This window comes from Caretta caretta, chromosome 28 (assembly GCF_965140235.1).
Source record: "Caretta caretta isolate rCarCar2 chromosome 28, rCarCar1.hap1, whole genome shotgun sequence".
NCBI classification, from domain to species: domain Eukaryota; kingdom Metazoa; phylum Chordata; order Testudines; family Cheloniidae; genus Caretta; species Caretta caretta.
Window position 1 is genome coordinate 9,459,492 of NC_134233.1, and position 24,635 is coordinate 9,484,126.

Sequence of the window (24,635 nt, forward strand, 5' to 3'; positions counted from 1 at the left end):
TGGAACAAGGGGAAGAGCCATGGATCTCAGAGCTCCAGGATTCAGAGGAAAGACAGACCCTGAGAGCTCCCTGCAAAGGTGAGGAAACATGAAACCAACTCAGAATCTGTAAGTGCCTGAAGGAAACATATGGGATGCCCTACAAAGCCCTTGGGAGGTCACTCAGTTCATAATTGTCTCTAGCAGGGGTCATAACCTCAGGGTAACTATAGCTCATGGCTTCCTGTAGATCCTAGCAGACATCAGGCAGTAGCTTCCTCCCTTCCCCCCATGAATTTGGATGGGATGTGAAGGCTGAATTGATCCCCTCCTCTCTCCCATTTAGGGGAAGTGTTTGGAGGAGTTCAGTTCCTGTTTTTATTTGACCTCTCTCCAGCACTTTTTTTCGTTGGCCTTCCCCTTTCCATCCCTGTGTGAGGTTTCTGTCTCTACCGCAGCAGGTGATGCGATGGCATGTGAGAAAGAGGAGCAGAATTCTCAGCAGGAAGATGCTGGGCAAGTGGATAAACACAGAGCATTATCACAAAGATCGAAAAGGAACGTGTCCAGGAGTCATGAGCAGGGAAAATCCTGTGAGATTCAGCACAGACCAGAGACAGAGCAGGGAAATCGGCCAAGGGATAAAGTGGGTAAATTAATTTCCTGTCGGGGAACTCAGAAGGACCTCAAGGAAAGCACAACACAGCAGGAAATCCTCAGGGGAAAGACAAAAAATGCATGCACTGAGTGTGGGAAAAACGTATATGACCAGTCAGTTGTTATAAAGCATCAGAGAATCCGCGCAGGAGAGAGGCCCTATGAATGCTGTGAGTGTGAGAACCTTCAATCGCAGCTCAAACCTTGTTACTCATCAGAGAACCACACAGGGGAGAGGCCCTATGAATGCTGTGAGTGTGGGAAAACCTTCTCTTGGCACTCAGCCCATGTTAGCCATCCAAGAATCTGCACAGGAGATCAACACCATAAAAACCTCTAGGGCTATCTGTACTTTTTTTTCTTTAATACTTTTCCTGATTCCCCCATAGTAACTTTTAAAGTTGTTTGAACTGTTTGCAGCACCGTTATCCCTCAGCGTGTCCAAATGAGTGGCCCATTTTTGCCTTTTGCAGTTCACCCTGTTTTGAGGTGGACCCATTTGTCCTTCCTATCTACTCCATTGTCTCATGAATAATTTGAGTGTGCCCTTCCTATCAGGAACCAGGGAGCATCACATCTATACCATTCCTCCTATTGCAAAATTATTGTTCGGAATCACCAATGATTCAGATTATATCATTGCCAGTTGTTCTCACGTTGCTCTGGGTTGTGCTGAAGAGCAGTTACATTGGGAACTTTCCCAATGATATTTAAAGGAAGAGGAGCAGGGGCAGGAAAAGAAGTGTCATTTCAGCCTCTGTGACACTGGAAGGAGATGGGGTGACTCAGAGATTCCCTCCTTCCCCATCACTCCAGACCTGTTAACTCTGCATGGCTCAGACAGGAGGGATCTTCATCACATTCTATCCCTCCACTTCTCCAAGTGTCACGTGATGAAGCGTTCTCAGCTGTCTGTGCTTGGAGACGATGCTTTGACTTCTTTAATCCTATATCAGAGTCGCTATGCCTGGAGATGAAAGTGTCAAAAACCTGGAAGGGGAATTCAAATGGATCCCAAGCACAGTGTGATCATTTGGAGTTTAAATCCCAGGTTCCATCAATTGGTAAAGCCACTTCTGGCAAGGGGGCTGTTTTGTCCCCCATTATGGGGGATGCTAGGTTACTAAAAAATTTTAAATAACCTAACTAATTCTATGGCATGGGGAATGGTCCCCTTCATGATGCAGATGTTGAGGAAATAGAAGTGGGTTTTTTATTGAATTTATCCTTTGTAGGTGCTAAAAAAAAGTGTATGAAATGAAATCAGTGTTGGAAATCTAATAGCTGCAGAAAAATAGCTAGTTTTGAATAGAAACTCCAGCTCTGATAACTAACAGGGCTGTATCCAGTCCCTTGCCTGGAATTGTGCCACCAAATTAAAGAAAAGCCGGGCATGTTTCAGGAAGCCATTCCTCACTAACACTGCTGAGATTTTGAGTGCTTTTGTAAAGCATTCTACTTCAGAGAAGTGTACATTTACCCTAACCAAGGCCAAGGATTTGGAAAGAACTGGGGTTGAATGAGTACACGCTCCGTTCTTGGTTTCCATCCCACTAAAAGAAGCTATGGTGACCAAAGACCCAAGGAAAATTGTTTGTTTGTACAACTCACTGATTACAGATCCAAAGCATGCCAGGGTTAGATTGAGAACAATCATCCTTCACCATTTGGATCCGAAGAGAGAGAGTGCTTCATAGGACATTCCCTCCTCGTGGATTCCAAACTGGGTGCCTGATTGGGTAATGTCAAAGTCAGATTCAGGACTCACATAATTTGTCAGACCACTCTGTTTATTAGCAAAGCACTTTGCCAATGCACCCAGATATGTGAGCCCCCTGCAAAGGCTCAAACTAACTTGTTTATACAGATAAGCCAATTTAACATAAGAGACAAAAGGAAGCAGAAACTGACAAATATACATACATATCTTACTTGCATACTAATGTTTACCAATCTCCCAGCTCAGTAGGAGCTCTAAGTTAATTAGTTTGAGGACCCATTGTCTCACACTCCTTAATGTTTCTCTTCTTGACAACTATATTTCAACAAACCCTTCAAGTAGCATTTCTTTAATGAATTCTAATTTCAATATAATTCATTCTATTTTCACAGAAACAAGGACTTTCAGGCTGTGGAAATGATGGTAACCAATGAGGCAACGAACGTGTCCGGTTCCAATTTCAGACTTCCAGATACTCGCATGTTGAGTCCTGATTCTCTGGTTTTGTGTCTGATGCTCCGGCTTCACAATAAAGCTGATGTTGGCACAGCTGCCCCCATGTAGCTGCACTGGTGTAGCATGCTATTACAGATGCTCTAAGCCAATGGGAGAGATCTCTCCCGTCGGACTTCATTAGTCCAGCCCCCTCAAGCTATATGTCCTGCTGACGTAGCGCTATCTACACAGGGCGTTAGGGCTGTGTAACTACATTGCTCAACTCTGGATTTTTCACACCCCTGAGCAATATAGTTATACCGATAAATGCCTTTAGTGTAGGACAGTTTTCTCTTGTGTTTTATGCATTTACATCCCTTCTCCTCTACCTCCTCCTACTTTGAAAGATTAAAAAGTGTGAAAAGAGAGATTTTTTTTTCCCTCGTGATGCAAACATTCCCCCATAGGAGACCCCTTCCACCAACACACATGGCAGAAGCACCAGCGATATATGAACTCAGAGAATTGGTTGGGACCTACGTTGGGACAAACCAGAACTAGAGCCAAGGTTCAGTTGTTGGCAACGGGGATTAAAAGAAAATGAACTCATATGACAAGAATTTGAGCTTTTTGAATATGTTAGTGTTTCCAATGAAAATGAATTTATTGGTTAAAGAGTAGGAGACTAATTGTGTGATAATCTGAATCACTTTGTAAAACAAAGTGTCTTGTTTTTTGTTTTGTTAGTCATAGAGGAAGTGACAGCTGATCTTGAAAAGTTAATTTGCTTTAATTTACCCCCTGTAGTGTAAGGAGTTCTGGTAGAAAACCTCACTCCAATGGTTGGGGTGGAAGAATGTGTGTGAGAGTGTATAAGTGAATATTGGCCCAGTATAGATTTTAAATTTTTGTGTTTCAAATAGAACTTATTTTGCTTAGTTTCAAAGTCTATTTCTAGTGAAAGCAAAATTATTCAAAGAGACAATTTGTAGAAGTTTTTACAAGTTCTTACACTTAGACTGTAAGGGTCACTGACTTCCCCACTTCTCTAATTTGCAAAGGAAAGTCATCTGTCATAGGATGTGTTCAGCAGGTAGGAAAGTTGCAGTCCTCAACCACCAAGGAAAAGGCTGAAGTCCATTACCTTTTAGGTCAATAAGCCATCTAAAGTTTGGTCTATGCTGAAAAGCGATGTTGACGTAGCCACCTCTCTCAGGGGTGTGAAAAGTCCACTCCACGGAGAGAAGTAGTTCATGTGACCTCAGCCCCAGCGTAGACAGTGTTAGGTTGTCAGAAGAATATTTCCAGTGTTTGAAGTATAGACAGAGGCTGAGACAGACTGATCCCCTATGGGAAGTGAGTCATGACATGAATTCCAATTTTGACCCATTTCCCTATATGTGAGAGAGGTACTAGTATGGAGGGCTGAGCCAGCTGTCCGATCGCCTGGTTCCTCAACTGTAGCTACAGCTCTTAGTACCCATCCACCCAAAGACTGAGAGAAACGGAGAGTTCCAACCGTTGTTATTTTAGTATCTTATTGTTCCTTTGTCTGTTTTTTGTGCTGGCCTTTCTATTATATCAGGGTGTGAGGTTATAGCTCAGTTCATGGTGTGACAAAGCTCTGTCCTTGTCTCTATGGGTCCCACGTTTCCTGGTGGATTTTGCTAGCCTCAGAGGCTCACTGTGACCCTCCACATAGCCCTTCTCTCTCTCTAGAGGCAAGGGCCACAGCTTACTGAGCCATCATAAGCCAGCAAGGGAGGTGAGGAGAAGCAACCCTCCCTCGCACAATCTCTGTTTCCCAGTATCCATGATTAATCAGGGAGGGGAGGGGAGAGCCCGGGCCCGCCCTCTACTCTGGGCTCCAGCCCAGGGACCCTAATAGTAGCAGCTATGGTAGCTGACTTTTGGGAAATAGGACGTGTACAATTCCCTGGGCCGCTTCCCCACAGCAGCCCCCACTCAGTATCTCCTTCGCTGTTACCTCAGGGCCTCCTTCCTTGCACCTGATGTGGATTTGCACTGCTTGGTTCCTCCAACAGCACGGCTTCCTCCTACAGATCCTGACACATGCGCCTCACTGACGAACTGGGAGGCTTTTCACTAGTTCCAGCCAGGCCTTGATGGGCTTCAGGTATTCCAATCAACCTAGCTATCTCCACTGCTTTCTAGAAGGATCTTAATTGGCCCAAGGTGTCTTGATTAACCTGAAACAACTGCCATTTGGTTACCATAGTACCAAGGATTTGTTTAGCCTGGGGCTAAAATTCCTGTTCCTCACTACTTAACTATAGCCGTCTTGCCTTGCCCTGTCGCAATGTGTGACAAAAGCTTATAGGTGCCAATTGGCAAAGGGGTCACTGTCATTCACAAGCAACTCCTGTCTCAGACCTGACAAATTCACAACACCTAGGACCCAGAGCAGGGGTGGTGGAATCTTCCTTACAGTGGGGGGGCCACCGGCGTCCGAACTGTGACGCCCCCATGACACCCCTTTCCCCCCAGCCCTCACTCACTCCGCCCCTTCTCCCTGATGCCACCCCTCCCTCGGAGGCCACACCCACAGAACGCCTCTTCCCCTAAGGCTCCACCTGGTTCCCCCCTCCGTCGTCCGTTCTTAGGGCTGCTAAAAAGTGCTGGGCCCATGGCCCTCTAAACCCCCCTCGTCCTGAACCCTGACACACAGCCAGGCAGGCAGCAGTGTGTGTGAGTGTGTGTATGTGACAGAGACTGCTGGGCTGTGCTGAGCCAGTGCGGGAAGTGGGGGCTGATGTCGGGGCTGTCCCGCTCCCCCTGACTCAGGACTGGGGTGTCCCACTCCCCCTGACTCAGTCTGGGGTGTCGCCCCTCCCCCTGACTCAGGACTGGTTGCTTCCAGCAGCTGTCTGAACTTAGGGACAGCGTGCCAACACACTCACTCTTCCACAACACACATGCTCCCCGAACACACACACTGTCTCTCCCCAACACACACACACTCTCTGCCCACCACGCCCACGGCAGCTGAAAAGCAGCTGGCAATCGAGTCGGATGCCCATGGAACAATGGGATAGAGAAACCTGCCTCGTGTGGCTGCCCACGAGGCATTGCAAACCCTTCCCAAAGCACCCTGCGGCCAGTTGCACAGTGGGATAGCGTCCCACAATGCACTGCTCTCTGTGGCGATCCAAGAGCTGCTAGCCTGGATGCGCTCCGGTGACACAAGCAGCCTAGTGTGGACATGCAACAGCGGCTTAATTAAAACGCTTTAACTAAAGCAGCATAACTCTGTCGTGTAGACGTAGCCTGGCTCCCACTGGGGCCAAGGATGCTCAGGCACTGAAACTAAAGAGCCACAACTTCCTCCGTAGTTGGCAGGGTTCAAACCTGCACAGGGAGACCCCCCCCCCCCCAAGAGATTTCGAGTCCACCACCTTAACCACTCAGCCACAACTACTTGCTTTATAGAGCGCTCTCATGACACTCTAGTTCTTTTCTCACTGAGTGATCGTTTCCAATTGTTTCCTCAGACCAGCGTCCACAACACACTTACTGCTGTGCTGTTGTGTAAGTGTGCCCAGGACTGAACAAGAATTCCTGCTCGTTTCCCTTCTGGCTGGAGCATGAGGAGAGTGTGTTTGTGGCAAGTGATGTTGCTGTAGATTGTTGTAAAATTCCTGCCTCGATAATTCAGACAGTCCCTTTCCCGTCATATCCCCAGTACATCAGTGACTGTAATAGCAGGGGGCAGGTTTTCTGTGGGGCACAGAGCTTTGCCAGGGGGTTGGTGTCTCCTTCCTTTCCTCACCCTGGAGGAAACTCAGCTTTTCATTCCATCTTTAATGTGTCATGGAATAACAACAGCAGCATGAAGAAAGAGGTGGGCAGGGTGGGCCTCAGGGGAGGGGCACAGAGGTTCAAGTGGTGGGCAGGGCAGGACAGAGAGGCACGGGTGGCAGGCTGGGTGGGTCTCATGGGTGGGGCTGAGAGGTGGGAGCGGCGGCCATGGTGGGTCTCAGGGGAGGGGTCAGAGAGGTGTGGGTGGCGGGCAGACCTTGGGGTAGGGGGCGGAGAGGAATGAGCAGCGGGCAAGGAGGCCTCGGGGAGAGAGGAGCGAGTGAAAGGTGGACCAGCAGGCCTCAGCCGAAGAGGCAGAGTGGGGTGGGAAGAAGTCCTCCTCTTAACCCAGTGCTATCTACACCGGGATTAGGCTGATATAACTGCATTGCTCAGGGAAGGTAAAATTTTTAACACCCCAAGGTAATGTTGTTACTGACTTAATTTTGTAGGATAGACCTGTCCAAAGAATCACACACACACCTTGGGAGTAAAACTTCACCCACTTCTCTGCTTTACAGAATCGAAACACAAGAACCGCTTGTCAGGGCCCAGTGCGGGTTGGCAGGGAGTCAGGTGTGGGCAGACACCATACGTTAGCCAGAGGAAGGCACCATGGATTAGCTGGTTTAAGGCCCTTGTCTTCTAAACAGGAGATCCTGGGTTCAACTCCCAGTAGTGGCTTTTAAGGCACCTGATACTGGCTCCTTTCAGAAGACAAATAACAGAGTTAGATGGACCTTTGGTCTAGCCCAGTGTAGCCGTTCTTGTTGTTTAAATTACACTCATAGGCACTGATAATAGAGTGACTGAAAGTTTGGGTGTGAAGGGCTGATAGGTCAGTGTTCCAGTCCCCTCGCAGATGACCCCCTCCCTCTGGGACAGGGGCAGGTCCGAGCTCTCACACCAAGTGGCTCATTGGGGCTGCCAGAATCTGTGGGCGGCTCATTCAGTTTATGCTGAGGGTTGAGTCCTGCTTTGTGCACCGTGTCTGAGAATGAAAATCCTAAACCTCCCTTTGAAATAACGAATACAGCAGGACCTGTTTTGTCACTGCCCCGAAGCAGACAGAGAAATGGAGAAATGCCATTGAGTCCAGGGGAATACTTCACTGCGGTTTTACCTTTTTCACTTGCCAAACTCCCGCCCAACCTTCTGGGCTCCTAGAGCAGGGTCCTGAGCCTGAGCCGAGACACGTACCCTGCAACTTTACAGCCCAAGCCGCTGTCCTGGATTAATGTGACACAGGCCACCCGTGGGTGATTCATTGCACTGTAGACGTATCCTAATGTTATCTCTATACTGCCATTAAAACACCCAGGGCACCTGTCCCAGAGCCCGGGGCAGTTGACTCAGGCTTCTGGGGCTGGGGCTGCAGGGCTATAAAATGACAGTGGAGACAGATGGCCCAGTAAAGGTATCCATGCTCCCAAGGACTCTCCCAGGAACCGTGCACAGTGCGGACTCCTCCGAGAAAGCCCGGAGACAATGGACACTGCTTGACTCACATCAAGGCAGCGGAACTTCCTAGCAAGTTGGAAGAGGGGAAGAGACGTCATGACTTGGCCTCACTCCCACTCTGCTCAACACCTGGCAACACATCTGGAGGACAAAGACTGAACTGAAATAATTCAGAGATCAGAAGAGAATAATAATAATCCATTCAAATGAAAGTCCCCAAGCAGACTAGAATTGGTTTCCCAGCAGAAAATTTTCAATTTTGTTTTCCCAGTCAGACCTCGCCAAGGGAAGCAGAGAGAAAATGTTTGAGTTGCTTCCTCCAGAGCACCTTGACCTAGACACGCTAGCTGTGGGTCACTGTCGTGGCTGAGGTGGGGGCATTTTAATTATTTGGGCTGGTCCCAGGGTGTTTGGGGGACATTATGAGGCTGGTACCTTTTGAGATAAATACTAAGAAACAAAGAACTCTTTGAGAAATCTGGGATTTAGACGTGTTTTATTGACAGCAAGGGAGGTCTGAGTTCCTGAGAAGGTTTTTGTTTACAGGAAGCAATGTGGCTTGTACCAAAGGGGAGATGGTTGTTTGTGAAGGAGGGGAGAAGACAAAATGCACACAATGAGGATGGGATTCAAACCCATGCATGCAAAGCACAATGATTAGCAGCCCACCACTTTCACCACTTGGCCACCTCATATGAGCTGCCAAAGAAGGGACAGGAGGAGAAATCTAAGGCCAGCAGAGGTAGGAACAATAAGGAGTTTTTAAATACGAAGTGTAAGGAAGGCCTGAATGACCTCCCCCCTCACATCTAGTGATGAGCTGGGGGAAAGACTTCAGGAACAGACCGTCTTTACATAGACAGGCCTCCTCTGCCTAGGTATGCAGCAAGTATCCTTTGAATAAAAAAACAAACAAACAAAATATAAAGGTAATTTTTTGGTTTTCCTGCAGTCAGCCAAAAAAAATGTGAAAAGAAAGGGGCATTTTTAAGCAATCATCTGTCCCCACCCAGGGGCTGGGGAATGCTTATTTTCTTTTTCAGACACTTTCTGGGCAAGCTGGTGCCAGTGGAAGAAAACCCAGAACGCCGTGGGTCCCCTGTCGCAACAAAACATTGTGTTCTGTGTTTGTCTTGTTGTTACTGTTATTTTGGTGGATATTGTAAATTCTTCAGGCGTGACACCCCCTTTTAATTGGGCATGTCGTGCTGCCCCTTTCGGGGCCAAGGGAAAATGTACCCTAATTCAACCTCTTCCACCCTCTACTCCGCCACCTCCCTCCAAATTCTCTGTGACACCCCCATCCCCACGGTGGTCTACCCCCATCCAGAGACCTGTGGTTCTTAATGCAACTGGTTTACAAATGACTATCGCTCTGTTCCCCACTGACTGGTCTCTCAGTACAACATTTGATAACTGTTCTGTTTTCCAAAGTAGGTGAAAGAATGTTGCTGTGAGTAATTTCAAACTCATTTGAATTGGATGGAGGGGAAATAAACAAGAACATCCGAAAATGGCGAGCCCCCACAAATTACCTCTGGGAAGGCTGAAACTCACTGCAGGAAGCTGACTCAGTGTCTCGAATCCAACGCTTGGAATGTGCCTGGGGCTACTGGACGGAGTGGGATTACGTCAGGAATTTGAATCATAGACTCAAAGAATCATAGAATAACAGAGTTGGAAGGGACCTCTGGAGGCCATCTAGTCCAACCCCCTGCCCAGAGCAGGACCAATCCCCACTAAATCATCCCAGCCAGGGCTTTGTCAAGCCTGACCTTAAAAACTTCTAAGGAAGGGGATTCCACCACCTCCCTAAGTAACGCATTCCAGTGTTTCACCACCCTCTTAGTAAAAAAGTTTTTCCTTATATCCAACCTAAACCTCCCCCACTGCAACTTGAGACCATTCCTCCTTGTCCTGTCATCTGCTATCACTGAGAATAGTCTAGATCCATCCTCTTTGGGTCCACCTTTCAGGTAGTTAAAAGCAGCTATCAAATCCCCCCTCATTCTTCTATTCCGTAGACTAAACAATCCCAGTTCCCGCAGCCTCTCCTCATAACTCATGTGTTCCAGCCCCCTAATCATTTTTGTTGCCCTTCGCTGGACTCTCTCCAATTTTTCCACATCTTTCTTGTAGCGTGGGGCCCAAAACTGGACACAGTACTCCATAAGAGGCCTCACCAATGTCGAATAGAGGGGAACGATCACGTCCCTTGATCTGCTGGCAATGCCCCTACTTATACAGCCCAAAATGCCATTGGCTTTCTTGGCAACAAGGGCACACTGTTGACTCATATCCAGCTTCTCATCCACTGTCACCCCTAGGTCCTTTTCCGCAGAACTGCTGCCAAGCCATTCGGTCCCTAGTCTGTAGCGGTGCATGGGATTTTTCTGTCCTAAGTGCAGGACTCTGCACTTGTCCTTGTTGAACCTCATCAGATTTCTTTTGGCCCAATCCTCCAATTTGTCTAGGTCCCTCTCTTTCCTATCCCTACCCTCCAGCGTATCTACCACTCCTCCCAGTTTAGTGTCATCCGCAAACTTGCTGAGGGTGCAATCCACACCATCCTCCAGATCATTAATGAACATATTGAACAAAACCGGCCCCAGGACCGACCCTTGGGGCACTCCGCTAGATACCGGCTGCCAACTAGACATGGAGCCATTGATCACTACCCATTGAGCCCGACAATCTAGCCAACTTTCTACCCACCTTGTAGTGCATCCATCCAGCCCATACTTCTTTAACTTGCTGACAAGAATAGTGTGGGAGACAGTGTCAAAAGCTTTACTAAAGTCAAGGAACAACACGTCCACTGCTTTCCCTTCATCCACAGAACCAGTTATCTCATCATAGAAGGCAATTAGATAAGTCAGGCATGACTTGCCCTTGGTGAATCCATGCTGACTGTTTCTGATCACTTTCCTCTCCTCTAAGTGCTTCAGATTGATTCCTTGAGGACATGCTCCATGATTTTTCCGGGGACTGAGGTGAGGCTGACTGGCCTGTAGTTCCCAGGATCCTCCTTCTTCCCTTTTTTAAAGATGGGTACTACATTAGCCTTTTTCCAGTCTTCCGGGACTTCGCCCGATCACCATGAGTTTTCAAAGATAATGGCCAATGGCTCCGCAATCACATCCGCCAACTCCTTTAGCCCTCTCGGATGCAACGCATCCGGCCTCATGGACTTGTGCACGTCCAGCTTTTCTAAATAGTCCCGAACCACTTCTTTCTCCACAGAGGGCTGGTCACCTCCTCCCCATGCTGTGCTGCCCAGTGCAGCAGTCTGGGAGCTGACCTTGTTTGTGAAGACAGAGGCAAAAAAAGCATTGAGTACATTAGCTTTTTCCACATGCTCTGTCACCAGGTTGCCTCCCTCATTAGTAAGGGGCCCACACTTTCCATGGCTTTCTTCTTATTGCCAGCATACCTGAAGAAACCCTTCTTGATTTGCGCTTAGCTCAACTGATGGTTGGTTGGGAAATGTTATTCTAACCCGCGATCAGGGTTGGAAGGGACCTCAGGAGGTATCTAGTCCAACCTCCTTCTCAAAGCAGGACCAACCCCAACTAAATCATCCCAGCCAGGGCTTTGTCAAGCCAGGCCATATAAACCTCGAAGGATGGAGATTCCTCACCTCCCTAGGTAACCCATTCCAGTCTTCACCACCCTCCTAGGGAAATAGTGTTTCCTAATATCCAACCTAGACCTCTCCCACAGCAACTTGAGACCATTACTCCTTATTCTGTCATCTGGTACCCCTGAGAACAGTCGAGATCCATCCTCTTTGGAACCCCCTTTCAGGTAGTTGAAAGCAGCTATCAAATCCTTCTCACTCTTCTCTTCTGCAGACAAAATAATCCCAGTTCCCTCGGCCTCTCCTCGTAAGTCATGTGTTCCAGTCCCCTGATCATTTTTGTTGCCCTCCCCTGGACTCTCTCCAATTTGTTTCTGTAGTGGGAGGGGGCTCTGAAAACTGGGCGCAATGCTCCAGATGTGGCCTCATCAGTGCCGAATAGAGGGGAATAATCACTTCCCTCAATCTGCTGGCAATGCTCCTCCTAATGCAGCCCAATATGACCAGTTACCCATATTGAATGCAGGCTCAGCAATATTTGATGAATTGGTTGCTGTCCATTCAGTCGGTTATTTCCTACTTATTCATAACTAATGAAGATGCTCTAAGGGGATGGGAGAGAGCTGTCCCATCCATGTAGTTAATCCACCTCCCCAAGAGATGGGAGCTGTGTCAGTGGGAGAAGCTGTGTTGGTGGGTGGGCAAGCTGTGGGGTCTACATGTATAGATAAAGTTTAATCAAACCCCATTTTTAAAACCACCCATCGTCTGGGAATGGAAAAGGAGCTCTCTGAGCAGGGCCTGTCCTTCAAAATCCTTAAGATCACTGACTTGCCTATGCCAATGCCATGGGGGGTGTAGCTCAGTGGTTGAGTGTTTGACTGCAGCTTAAGTGATCCTTGGTTCAAATCCAAGTGCCCCCTTACAAGCCTGTTCTCTTAACAATAATAAGCACATATCCATTTCTATTATGTTCGGGAGCTCCACTGAATAGGGATGAATGGAAACACTCAGTGTTTTCCTGTGCAAATCCATAGAAACCTAGCAAACAGGTCCCTCATCTGAAATCAGTTCCAATCCTCTGAGTGTCTAGTTTATGTTTTCATCAATGAAACAAAGACACATGAAGGCACATTTGCAGATCCTTGGTCTCCGTGGGCTACAATGTGCAGAGAACAAGAACCCCATCCCCTTGGGAGGAATGGACGAGTCTGTGTTACATTCCAATGGCAGCTGTTTAAAGGGAACGTGCTTCGAGTTCATGATCACCCGCAGCGTCTCTGTAAGGTTACCAACCACAGAGCTGGTTGTGGCTGCATCTAAGTAACCGCAGAGTTAGTGTAGTACCAGATCGTTAATTGCACAGCGTCACTTTCTGGTCTCGTTGATCATTTGGGTAGAAACAGCCATTTCCTGCCTCTCTTTCACACAGAAGGACAATTTTCTATGTGCAGACGCAGGAACATCAAGATCTTTCTCTGTCCCTTGTGCAAAGTAGGGTGTCAAATTCCAAGGAACCTTCCTCTTCTGCGATGGAAACAATGGAGAAGCAGGGGGCCCTGGGCACCTCCAGCCCTGGCCGGGAGATGTTCCCTCCCCGCTTTCTTTACACTGCTCGTTGTTATTTCATGGAGTGTCTGGGATGGGGAAAAAGATGAGTTCACTACAGGTGGAGGGAAAAACGGACCCTGAGAATCTCAGGGCCTCAGGGAAAACCTAATCCCTGCTACTGGGATCACTGAGGTGCTGGGGATTTGAGCAGGAAAGGGACTGTGTGAATTGTCCAGGTGGGGAATGAATAACCACCGACAACTAGTTCCACCTCATTAATCACCGACACAGGCTAATCGTGCTGCAGATAGAAGGGAAACTGGGAGCGATTCTTTGCTGTCAGCCATGGAAACAGTGACCCGAGTGCACTGCAGTGAATGTGCTGGGGAAAGCTGGACTTTACAGGCAGGTGGAAATAGCAGATCCGAGAAAAGCCCCCCCCCCAACTTCTTCCACCGGGGTGAGGTGTTGAGCGACTCACAACGCCCCCCAGCGCCGTTACCTTTCAGCAGGGGCTGGCAGCTCCAGCCAGTCAATGCAGGGGAGAGGGCCAAGTGTATCTCTGCACCCTGAGTCCAGGGCAGGCCCTCTCTCTCCCCCACATAGAGAAACTGGCCCTGCTGCAAAGTGACCCCTGAGAACCAGCAACCTCCAGGACAGAGGGTTTGGCCCTCAGAGCAGGGAATGTGTCCCCCAGGCTGCCGTTAGGCCCCTGGAGGCTCTGCAAACAGGAGGGCTCTGAGCGTAACCCATCCCAAACAGCCCCCGTCTGGGGATGTAGCTCAGTGGTAGAGCGCATGCTTTGCATGTATGAGGCCCCGGGTTTGATCCCCAGCATCTCCAAGTCTCTTTTCACCCTGCTGCTTTGCTCAGGCCCAGAGGGGATGTGGCCCAGCAGTCTCCCTGCAGGAGTTTCAGTCCTGCTCAGTGCGTGGCAGGTGCCCATTGCACGGAAGGTCTGTGGGGGTTTCTGCTCCTAAGTCACCTTGGTACATTTAAGATTCCCACCCAAGGGGTGGCTTGGGACAGTAGCGGATGAGAAGGGGGAATCCTCCAGCCCTGGAGGGAAAGGTCCCGTCTGCCCAGACTGAGGGGCAAGGAGACGGAGGGGCAGTCAGTGCTCAGAGAGGAGAGAGCTCAGTGATTTACACCCATCAGGGGACACTGTCTTTTTGAGGCGGGTGCAGCTGGCTTGGGATGGTGCTGACGATGGATAGAAAACAGGCTGGAGTCAATGACAGATGGGACCACAGAAGGGGAAGGAGAAGGGCATCTCCATAGAAGGTCCTGGGTGCTCAGATACCCCAGTTCTAGGTACCCTGGCCTGTCCCAGAGAGAAAAGACAAAGAGGGGCCCAGCCCCCCGACAGTCATCCCATGGACAAGAATCTGGTTGGGAGTGGGGTGAAGGTTCCCACTGGACAAAGGGGAGCTGAAGTCCCCCAGCGTCCTGGAATTTAAGCAATGCAAGCTTCAAACCCTGCACGGGTGGGGCCTGAGGGGCACCCGCAGAAGGTTGGGCTGGACAGGGGCGGCAGGTTTCTACAATTTTTGGTGGTTTCCAGAATGGGACCAAGTCCTGCCTCCCCGTCCACCTCCCCCCACATCTGCCTAAGGCTCTGGGAGGGAGTTTGGGTATGGGAGGGAGAGGGAAAGGGGTTGGGCTCTGGGAGGGAGTTTGGGTGTGGGCTGTGGGTTGCGGCAGGGGGTTGGGGTGCAGGAGGGAATGCAGGGTGCGGGGTCTGGGCTGGGGCAGGGGGTTGGGGTGCAGGAGCAGGTGTGGGGGCAGGCTCTGGGAAGGAATTGTGTGTGTGGTGTGGGCTCTGGGCTGGGGCAGGGGGTTAGGGTGTGGGAGGGGGTGAGGGGTACAGGCTCTGGGAGGCAGTTTGGGTGCAGGTGTGGGCTCTGGGCTGGGGGTTGGGGTGCAGGAGAGGGTGCAGATTGGGCTCTGGGAGGGAGTTTGGGTGTGGGGTGTGGGCTCTGGGCTGGGGGAGGGGGTTGGGGTGCAGGAGAGGGTGCAGGTCGGGCTCTGGGAGGGAGTTTGGGTGTGGGCTCTGGGCTGGGGAAGAGGGTTGGGGTGCGAGAGCAGGTGTGGGGGGAGGCCTGTGGGAGGAAGTTTGGGTGCGGGATCTGGGTTGGGGTTGGGGGTTGGGGTGCAGGAGGGGGTGCGGGCGCAGGCTCTGGGAGGAAGTTTGGGTGTGGGGTGTGGGCTCTGGGCTGGGGCATGGGGGTAGGGTGCAGGAGGGAGTGCAGGGGGTGGACTCTGGGAGGGAGTTTGGGTGCAGGGGGTTGGGGTCTGGGCTGGGGCTTGGGGTGCGGGAGAGAGTGAGGGTGCAGCTCTTACCTCAGGCATCTCCCAAAAGCGACCCACACCCCCCTCTGGCAGCAGCTCCTAGGTGGGGGGTCTCTGCCCATCGCTGCCCACAGACACCACCCCAGCAGCTCCCATTGCCACAGATGGCAGAGTTGGCCCTCGGGGCGGGGGCAGCGTGTGGAGATCCCCCCACCCCCGGGGCTGCAGGGACGCGCCAGCCGCTTCCGAGACTGGCAGGCCACACGGAGTGTAAGCAGTGTCAGGGTGAGCCTCACCCTGACATCTGGTGGTGAAGTCTGGCAAGTTGTGGAAAAGAACTTCAGGGGCCGATCTCATCTGCATAGGCACACCCACCCCGCCTAGAACGAGGCCATAGCTGCCCAAATGGTCACTTTGGCTGCTGTGGGATCCCCAGTGTCTCTGTTATTGGGGCAGGAAGAATAAATTGTTATTACCCTGATTATGGGAACTGTGCTGGGAACTGTACTTGGCCTTTTATTATGATGGAGGGACTCACCATCAACTAAGTAGCAATTGCAAGGCAAGGGTCATGGGTTCCAAAACTCTGTGAATTGAGAGAGGTTGGGGACAAGTATTAATACTTGGTGGTATGGGCCCCTTGGTGATGGTCTTATATGCTAATTGACCTTCCTTTTCTCTTCACTGTGGAATCTCAGAGCTAATTTTGATTTCGTTCGAAGTCTAGTTACAGGCTGCTGAGCTCGCATCGGGCTAATGGTGTACCATCACTGAGGCTCCTATACTACAAGCTGACTTCACCAAAGAGCTGAACTGACTAAGAGCCAAAATCACTTAGCGTTGTGTTAAGTAGTGGGGGAGCCTGAAGATCTATTGTGGAGAAGTTTGCGGGATGGCTGGAGTGCCTTGTGGACCGGCTGGTGGAGCAGTTCGTGGGACGGTGGGAGCTGCTGGTGGGATGTGGAGCAGTTCGTGGACTGGCAGGTGGAGCAGTTCATGGGACGGCGGGAGCTGCTGCTGGGCCGCGGAGAGGAGCTGAGCGAAGCAGTTCGTGGGGCGGCTGGTGGAGCGGAGGCCTATGGAGCTGTGGGGCGGTCAGCTTCAGATCATGTAAGGTGCCTTTTACCCCCGCCCCCATCTCCACCCAGGTTGGGAGGTAAAGCTCTGCAGATAAACTTTTGAACTTTGGGGCTGCCCTGACCAGGGACAGAGACTTTTGGGTCATTGGACTTTTGGGACGTTGGATGATTTGGGGTTGCTGGACTCAAGAACCAAAGGGAAAGGGCATGCCCCAATTTGCTTGGGGTAGGTTTTTTTTTTTGCTCGTGGGTTGTGTTATGAATCCTGTTGGTGGTGTTTCCCCAACATAATGCCACATTGTTTCTCTCTGTTATTAAAAGGCTTTTTGCTACACTCAGACTAGGTGCTTGCAAGAGGGGAAGTATTGCCTCTGGGAGGCGCCCAGCGGGGGTGGTACATATTTGTCCCAGGTCACTGGGTGGGGGCTCGAGCCGGTTTGCATTGTGTTATTGGAATGGATCCCCTAGATATTGAACCCGGCCCTTGTGGCTGCACCAGGGGCCCAGATGAGGCGCCTCCCCTGCGGCTGGAGGAGCATGGGTGCTAATCCACCTTTCGGCGAGTTGGTTTTTGGAGGGTTAAATGAAGGCAGCCTCTGCTCTGGGCTCGCCCAGTTTCAGGGCCTGACGCTGCTTTGCACAACGATGAATCTCGGAACAGGCCAGCACTGAAATGACGGCAGAACCTGAGGAACGAAAAGCCTCCGGGTTCGTCTGTGGGCCTTGACGCCGAACGGGAGCCGTAATTTGACTCGCTTTGTGGCTGCGGCCGGTAAAATGTCAGGACAAAGTCGTCCCAGTGATTGTGACATTGGGTTTGAGGCGGCTTTGGTCTTATTACAATGTAACTAGCATGGAACACTTGTGTTTTTAAAGGTGGCTTCCCCAAGCAATCCCAAGTTGTTCTTCCCAGAGCTGAGTGATGGTGGGCAGCAGGGGATCTCCCCAGTCTGCGGGGAAATCTCTCTGGGCCCCACTGTTAGTTCTCCAGCCTTTCTCCCTCTAACCACGCACACCTCTCCCCACCCATTATCAATGCTTTACAGCAACCCCTCCCTCCCCTTATGGGATACAGCCTCTCGGTGACAGAGACTGACTGGGGCTCCCCTCTGCATGGCCCCAATGGGGAAGGAAAGGGACTGATGGGGGAGGAAGAAGACGGGCAGAAGGAGTCAAATGCGGCTAAACCAGAATAGAGAATAGAGGAGATTTTCTTCCTGTTAAAATGGACTGGAGTCTCATTGCTGGAAAGCCACACCTTGAGTGAGGTTTGAACCGGCAGCCTTTCAATTGCCAGGCAAAGGTGCGAACCACAGAGACGGATCACGGCCGACTTCCCAGCGCTGTCCAAGGAGCCCCTGCAGGGGTGCAAGTGGTTAGTGCAAAGGGCAATGTTGCTGGGGTTGTGAATTCAAGCCTTCCCTGCAGGCCTGGTTTCTATGACCCCATGGAGCTTCCCCAGCTTGCTTGTCCTAATTCACATGGAAAGTGCCATGAGAGGAAGGTCTGAAATGTGGACGTTGGTGCAAAGCTTGGGACCCCCCACCAATGTTGGCCCTAGCTCCGGGTGGGTTGCTCAGGGGCAGGGAGAATTGATTTCTTTGCTGCTGAGAAAGCTGCCAGGACAGGTCTGTGGGTACCAGAGCTCCCCGCTTCTTCCAGCACATGCTAGGCTCTGTCTCTCCTGGAGGAGGGTCCTATAAGCATTGAGCCTAAAGCTCTTCCAAGCCTTCTTAGCGCAGCGGGGAGCGCCTCAGTCTCATAATCTGAAGGTCCTGAGTTCAAGCCTCAGAGAGGGCAACTCTTCTTGCTCCCTGCTTCAGATTTTCTAACAGAAACGTGGAAAAGGGACTAGAGCTGAGTGGTTTCTAGACACCTCCCCATCCATCTAACACACGCCCAGAGACTTTTCTAAGGGTACGTCTACAGTACGAAATTAGTTCAAAATTATTCGATTCGAAATTTCGGGAGCTATTTTAGACATTCAGGCTTCGGTGTCCCCACTGAAGCGCGTGAATTCGGCAGAGTGCGTCCACGGTACCGAGGCTAGCATCGAACGTCGGAGCGGGTGCACCGTGGGTCGCTATCCCGCAGTTCCCGCCGCCCACTGGAATTCGGGGTTACGCTCCCAGTGCACAATGGGGCAAAAACATTCTTGCGGGTGTTTCTGGTGCGTGTCATCAGGAAGCTCTGGCAGACAATCATTTCACGCCTTTTTGGCATGCAGACGCCATACTGCTTTCAGCAGACGGTGCACCGCTTGCTCTCCTGCAACTATGAATCCGCTTCTCATTTCCTCTCCCCTTCCAATGTAATCTCTACTATCTGCTCTTTCTCTTCCTCATCGAACTCTTCTGCCTCCAACTCTGCTCTCCCGCTGGTGCCACGCTTTCGAGCTTCTCCAGGTTGTCTGTCCTGGGCTCCCGCCTCCGTGAAAGCCACAGAAGACCACCATTTCCCGCCTTTCTTCGGCTACCACGAACCAAACAGCACCTCTTCCCCTGCCACAGTTTTGACCATTGTAAATACCTCGCGCATTATCCAGCAGTATGTGCAGTCCCTGCAAAACGGGGTGAGGAAACGACGATGGTGCGATTACTATACTGATGAGGACATGGACAAAGATGGCACGGCGTGTGGCAATTGGGAGATCATGGTGGTGCTGGGCCAGGTTCATGCCGTGGCAGGCCAATTCTGGGCCCAGAAAACAAGCAGAGACTGCTGGGGCCTCATTGCGTTGCAGGTGTGGGATGATTCCCAGTGGCTGAGAAACTTTTGTATGCGTAAGGGCCACTTTCATGGAGCTTTGCGACTTGCTGTCCCCTGCCCTGAAGCGCAAAGACACCAAAATGAGAGCCACCCTCACAGTTGAGAAGTGAGTGGCCATAGCCCTGGGGAAGCTTGCAACGCCCGACAGCTACCAGTCAGTCGGGAATAAGTTTGGAGTGGGGAAATCTACTGTGGGGGCTGCTGTGATCTAAGTAGCCAACACAATCATTGACCAGCTGCTATCAAGGGTCATGACTTTGGGAAATGTGCGGACCATTGTGGATGGCTTTAATGCGCTGGGGTTCCCTGACTGCGGCGGGGCGATAGACATAACGCATATCCCTCTCTTGGCCCCGGAACAGCGGGGCGGCCACTACATAAACCGCAAGGGGTACTCTTCCATGGTGCTGCAAGCCCTGGTGGATCACAAGGGACGTGGCGAAAGGGATGCACAAACAATCCAGTTGGGCCATTGCCCACAAGCTCACCCCAAGCAGCTTGGACTCCTGATGACTGTGATGCTGAGGTTCCTTAGACCCCTGTTCATATTTCAGACCCCAGCCGGTGCACCATCCCTCCCCAACCACTCGCCATCTGCCCCAGGAGAACCAGCTGGTGGGCTGCATCCACAGGCAGGTAGTTTATGCCGCTCCCCTCAGAGCAGCAGCCACAGCTGTGCAGCTAATCCCCACATCTGGTTGCCGGGGATCCAGCTGGATTGTTTGTGCATCCCTTTCAAGACTTGCCCTCAACAACCTGGCAGCCCCCAGCTTTCTCATTGCTCTGTGGTTGTTTGCTCTGTGAAAGGGGCCTCTAGGAATTGGTATTTCCAGAGGCATTAAAGAATCATAAAGGAGAAGGAAAAGTTAATGCCTTAGAAAAGTCTGTGTGTCTGTGTTAGATGGATGGGAGGGTGTCGAGAGCAGAGTGGTTTCTAGTCTTTTTTCTCTGATTTCCAGTGGTAACCAAGGTCAGCCATTGCCAGCAGTTGACAAGAACATGTGAGAACAGTGGGGGCGGGAAATAAACATGGGGAAATAGTTTTACTTTGTGTAATGACCCATCCACTCCCAGTCTTTATTCAAGCCTAAGTTAACTGTATCCAGTTTGCAAATTAATTCCAATGATCACTACAAAAGGTTATCCCCACCCCACCCGGCTCTCCTCCTGGTAATAGCTCACCTTACCTGATCACTCTCGTTACAGTGTGTAGGGTAACCCCCATTGTTTCATGTTCTCTGTGTATAGGAGTCTCCCCACTGTATTTTCCACTGCATGCATCTGATGAAGTGAACTGTTGCTCACGAAAGCTTATGCTCCAATAAATTTGTTCGTCTCTAAGGTGCCACAAGTCCTCCTGTTCTTACTCATGGTGTTGTATCCCCATAGTGTGGCCATTTGCTGTCAGTCCTTTTAAATAAACAATGAGTTTTTTTTCATAGAAACCATATTTTCCTCATACAGACACAGGAGTAGATTAATCTACAAAGGGAAGGTGATTCCAAGGCAGTTCCGGAGGGAGAAGGGAACGTTTTCAGCATCACTAAATTATTGCTTCCCTTCTCTTTGCTTCCCTTGGCAAGGTCTGAGTGGGAAAACAAAATCCCCCACATGGAAAGTTTTCTGCTGAGAAACCAATACTAGTCTGTTTGGGGACTTTGATTTGAATGGATTATTATTATTCTCTTCTGATCTCTGAATTATTTCAGTTCAGTCTTTGTCCTCCAGATGTGTTGCAAGGTGTTGAATTGCGGGGGAGAGAGGCCAAGTCATGACGTCTCTTCCCCTCTTTCATAGTTTCTTCCAACTTGTTAGGAAGTTCCTCTGCTATGATGTGAGTCAAGCAGTGTCCATTGTCTCCGGGCTGTCTCGGAGGAGTCCGCATTGTACACGGTTCCTGGGAGAGTCCTTGGGAGCGTGGATACCTTCACTGAGCCAGCAGCGAGTCTGGCTCCTCCAGCGTCACACCGGAAAGGCTGGCGGTGGCCATTTCCCAGCCTCATCACATATTTCAGTGACGCACCCAGAGCAAAACTCCACCACTTCCCAGACAAGCCTAGCACACACCATCCACCCAGGTATTGGCCTTCAACAGATCACGACTTTTACAATGATAGCTCACGAGGCCGACTCTGTACAAATCGTACCTTAATTCGATGAGAGTTGTGACTATGGGGCTTCCAGGGTGCTGCTTTGAGCACAGCCTGCCACCCCTGGGCTGACACTGCAATGGAGACGTCCCCGTAGAGTCCCTCTCTCCCGGGATAAAGATGGCAGCAGGGCTGGCCTGGGTCACCTGATGTGGGCTTCTGGAGCTCAAGCTGTGGGGCTGAAAAGTGGGGTGCAGATACTGGTGTTCCTGCTGAAGCCTGGGTTTGGAAACCCTCACCCCTCATGGGACCTCAGAGATTGAGCTCAAGCCCATCTGTCTCCACTGTCATTTTATAGCCCTGCAGCTGCAGCCCCAGAAGCCTGAGTCAGCTGCCCCGGGATCTGAGACAGGTGCCCTGGGTGTTTTAATCGCTGTGGAGACATAACGTTGGGATATGTCTACAGTGCAATGAATCACCCATGGCTGGCTGGTGTCACATTAATCAGGGTCATGTGGCTTGGGCTGAAAAGTTGCAGTGTACAAATACAAAGAAACAAGAGCAAAAACCGGTTGCCTTTATAGCTAGATAGCTATAGATACATGGCAAATAGCAACAAGAATCAGCGTAGAGCTGGATCAAAAAAAATGAAAGATTAATCTTTGCTCTACAAATAATAACTACTGATAAATGGTAATATAAAAAAGGACCTGGAATTCCTTCATAATTTGACGGTTCTTGGAAGTTCCAGGCATATTGGCTAGAATTTTCGAGACACAGATTGCCAGGACAACGTTAACACGCTGAGTGCTCCCCCTGAAACAACAGCAAATACTGTTGCCTAGATAGATACATTGCAAAGAGCAACAAGAATCAATGTAGAGCTGAATCTGCAAAACAGAAAGATTAATCTTGCAAGACAAATAATAATGTATTAATTATTATTATTAATTATTATTATGTCATAAAGGACCTTGAATTCCTTCATACTTTTATCATCCTCAGGATGTTGGGTGAATTCAGAGACATGATTGTTTTCTGGAGCAGCCGTTGCAGTTTCAAAAGGAAATGCAGGCAGAAAATGAAGCAGGGAGGGTTGTGATGGGGGCGCATGAAAGCAGAGGAGGCTTGTTCCTCTTGAGTTTTCTTTCCATTGCTCTCGTGATCCTGATGGAGGAAGCGGAAGCTTAATTTGAGTTTGTCCCCACTCCCCTCCTTCTGTCGTCAGAGTGTGTCTTCACCAGGAGTGCTTCCACCGAATGAAGAGGGGCAGTGTGGGGGGGCTGAGAAACGGGGCTCTTCACTCTGCGCAGCTGCCCACTGGGAGCCCAGCTGCCCCCTGGGCTCTTGACTCCCCACCTCCTCCCTGCAGTGGGAGCCGGCCACCTGGGCTTCTTGCCTGCCTGCTCCCAGCCAGGAGTGGGGGCGGGGGCCAAGGGCCCAGGCTTCTCGGCTCCCTGCGCTGGGAGCCGGGAGCTTTCGTGCAGCAGCCCCGCGAGGAGCCAGGCAGGTGCAGCCCCGCTGGGATCAGGGAGCGGAGGGCAGCCATGAAGGGAGCCAGCCAGAAGCCATGACATTGGCAAGACAGCCAGCAGCCCCTGTGAGTAAGGCAGTGTCTACACAGACACTGTGTTGTCCTAACGACCCCAACGTAATCCCCGTGCCTCTTGAGGAGCTGGAGTTACTATGTGGGTGTAGCAGGGCACTTACATGGATGGGACAAGGCTGTAGTGTGCACCGTGAGGTAATTAGGACAACGTAAAATGCTGTCGGCGGGCCTAACTGTGTAGTGTAGCCCAGGTTTTAATCTCCTGCTGATGGGTTATATGCTGGGTGCCTTGTTTCCTTTGCTTAGGAGTGCTTGTTCTCACACCTATCTCCTTGTTTTCCATTCCAGTTCAGGGAAGGAGAGAATAACCAAGTCTTCAGGTATGAAAAGGCAAAACATTTCTACATGACCCTTCGCAGTCAGTGAAACCTGTGGTGGGAAACGTGCCCTTGATTTTACTGCATTTTTGGTTTCTTGTCTTGTTGGTTGCTCCCGAGGAGCTGGCAGGGAAATGTCCATGGAGAAGTGGAGTGGATGTGAGGTTTCTTGCTTATGAGATTTGCCTGCGTTTTGGCCTCATTGTGAGAAGGGCAAATTGGATGAGACATTGCAGCTTTTCTGATGCCTGTCTGAGTTTGGAAAGTAAGTTCTTTGTTGTCCTGTTCTTCAAAGGAAACTGAGGGAGTGGATATACACTGGCAGCTGAGAAAGCCTTAGAAGGAGAAATCTGGGCACAATTGGTTTCTGTCGTAAATTGTAGTGTAGTGTGGTGGTTATCATGTTTGCTTGACACGCAAAATATCCCTGGTTTAAAACTAGGCAGAAACAGTGCCTTTTCCCCCGACTGATCACTTTTGGTCTTCCTCCATTCCAAGCGCTTTGCTGAAATACACCCGTATTTCCCACACTTTTTGTTCCTTATTCTGTCCTTTTACGGTATTTTAGGGTTGTAATTTAATTGCTACACAATTTTGCTCACGAATTAAAGTTTAACACAACATTTGACAGCCTTTTCCCATGCCCTCCTTTCTGTCACTTACAGGAGTTTACTTATGGGAATATTCACTGATTTACTGCACCGAGCATTTCAAAGGAAAGGTCAGAATCATCTACCTTGGATTCACTTTCCTTACTTCTTTCTAATTCTTTCTCTCACATAGATGGGGAAATCTGTGTTGGAGCAATTTAGCTTACCACTCTCTCTTTCTAGACGGAAGCTGACACAATTTAAAACTTCCCAATTTGCAAATATCTATGTGAAAATATTTCTTAAACCAATGCAGAGATCCTGGGCAGGGCTAGGGGTAAGGCAGATTAATAATTGGCTGTTCTTTATTTTGGTGCTTGCTAATTGGCCATTTGGAATTTTAATACAGGATGGCATTACAGCCGAAAGATAATCTCAACATGTGGAGAAGAAACGGTTATACGGGATAATGAATAATTTCTTGGTGTCACACCAAAAGTGATGCATTCGAGTATGAAAGAAGAACTAATTAATATCTTATGAGCATTTGTTATTAGTTGTAGCCATGCAGGTCCCAGAAAAGCTTGTCTTTGTCCCCAACAGAAGCTGGCCCAGTCAAAGATATTATTTCACCCACCTGTGCGTTTGCTCACCACACTACCTGAGAAAAGCGGGAAGAGACTCAAA

At 50.0% G+C, this 24,635-nt stretch overlaps 2 non-coding genes across 2 annotated transcripts; both read left to right on the forward strand.

Moving 5' to 3' along the window:
- Positions 1-12,502: 12,502 nt before the first annotated feature.
- TRNAC-GCA (transfer RNA cysteine (anticodon GCA)) lies at positions 12,503-12,574 on the forward strand. The gene has a single exon. It is a non-coding gene; the product is annotated as a tRNA-Cys (tRNA).
- A 5,726-nt stretch (positions 12,575-18,300) lies between these two features.
- TRNAM-CAU (transfer RNA methionine (anticodon CAU)) lies at positions 18,301-18,373 on the forward strand. The gene has a single exon. It is a non-coding gene; the product is annotated as a tRNA-Met (tRNA).
- The last annotated feature ends 6,262 nt before the right edge of the window (positions 18,374-24,635 follow it).